This window comes from Athene cunicularia, assembly GCF_003259725.1.
Source record: "Athene cunicularia isolate RWA chromosome 14 unlocalized genomic scaffold, athCun1 chr14_part1, whole genome shotgun sequence".
Taxonomy (NCBI): domain Eukaryota; kingdom Metazoa; phylum Chordata; class Aves; order Strigiformes; family Strigidae; genus Athene; species Athene cunicularia.
The window spans coordinates 5,549,149-5,550,861 of NW_020799118.1; the positions used below are offsets into that span (position 1 = coordinate 5,549,149).

The 1,713-nt window shown below is 44.8% G+C and overlaps 1 protein-coding gene across 1 annotated transcript in view; it reads left to right on the top strand.

Annotated features, from left to right (window-relative positions):
• Positions 1-233: 233 nt before the first annotated feature.
• The window catches only part of ABCC1 (ATP binding cassette subfamily C member 1), a 58,745-nt gene continuing 57,265 nt past the window's right edge, over positions 234-1,713 (top strand). Inside the window, exons 1-2 of the mRNA XM_026859057.1 lie at positions 234-331; positions 882-1,053. The gene's annotated coding sequence lies outside the window, so the exon portion shown is untranslated. The remainder of the gene's footprint in view (positions 332-881; positions 1,054-1,713) is intronic.

Below are 1,713 nucleotides of genomic sequence, written 5' to 3' on the forward strand. Positions count from 1 at the left end.
AAGGGAGCTAATTTGAGGTGCAGATCCAAGTATCTTTATTTGGGTCTATTTATAATGAGAAACATCATTAATCTGATGCATGACTGTTGATACAGGGACTGTTTGAAAAATCCTTATACTGAAGTAATAGGAAAGTTTGAATCCTGAAAGCATAACTTAAGTTTTGCTTGTCTTTTAGCATACAGTAGTATCTGGAGAAAGACACGTGTGGGTAAAAATTTATTTTTCTTGACCCTCCTCACTTCATACTTAATTACTGTCTTCTTGTTTGGAACAATCCCTGCATATGATCTCTATATTCTAAATAACTGTCTGTTGTATCATTTCGACTGTGAGTTTATACTCTATTATTGGCCACAGAATATGTGTAAAAGTGACAGCTCTCAGAGGCCATATTATCTATTTAGTATTTTTTCTGGTTTACTATTTTATTAATAATGCTACTAAAAAAGAAAAGATGTTCCAACTTAACTATGGGATAACTCGTATCAATTGTCAGAGCTATTATTGTTTACATGCACTGCAGAGCAGCCAGGAGGAAAAAAGTATTCCTTGGAGCTGAGGGGCAGTAGGATAACAGATGTTGGAGACTGTGATGTAGCTTTTTCAGTGAGAGTCATAGTGAGCATTGAGACATCAAAAAACAACCCACGAAAGTATTTAATATGATTTTAGGATGAATGTAGAGAGTGCACAAAACAGGACAAAAATGTTCTTAAATAAAAATAAGGGGAATCAAACTTCAACATTTAGCTGTTCTCTTGCAACACTATAAAGATTTTAACATGGTATGAACTAAGGTATGGGTTATCTGACACAAACTTGTATGGCTTCCAACACCCATTTGTTTGGTTTGATCTCTTTGTGGTGATTCTGCTCAGTTCATCAAGACATACGTAACCTCGGTGTGAGCTGAACTCGGCTGCTGCTCCTCCACCTGACACCCCGGGAGTGAGAGAGCCAGGGGACAGACCAGAAATGTGGCGGTCAGATGGGCAGTCTGGCCACGGCCGGCCACCGCCACAGCTCTGAGACTGCAGCGGAGGCACGCAGGTGAGCAAGGCAGCAACCTATGATATGTTTGTGGTACGTGCGATGCTTGCTTTTTAGTTACACATCAGGCAAATGAGACCTGTCTGTCTTCTAACAACTTTGTCCATTCCCCTAATTGCTCTGGATGAGAAAGAACATTTTAAATTGAGGTTCTTTATGTAACTTGTGTGCTTCTAGCTGTCAGATGTTACTGTAGGGTGGTATGTAACCACCCAGCTCTTGCCTGCAGCGTATGCTGCCATTCCTACATATGCACTATCCGTTCTCCAGCTGGTCTGTTGTGGTAGGTTGGGTAGTCAGCCGAGCGCTGATGCTGTCCGTGGGTTTCCCAGATGCATTTTAAATAGAATGTGAAGATTGCACCGTGAGACACAGCCAGAGGCACCCGCAGGGGCTGCAGAGTCGGTTCCACTAGCCCGTATTTTGGTGCAGGCTCGGTGGTGGATGAAGCTATTCTGGTTCAGTCCATGCTGCTCGATTTGCACTAGTTCAGGGCTTCGAAACCAGTTTAACTGGTTCACGTTGAAAAGTGAAATATCTGAAGGCGAGCCTAGGCTTTCGCCGGGGCCTTCCCCGGGGCCGCGGCTCTGTCCCGCGGGACCCGGGTGGCGGCGGCGCGCTGCCGTGCCTCTCCGCGGGGGTTCGCGTGGGGGGCCGGTG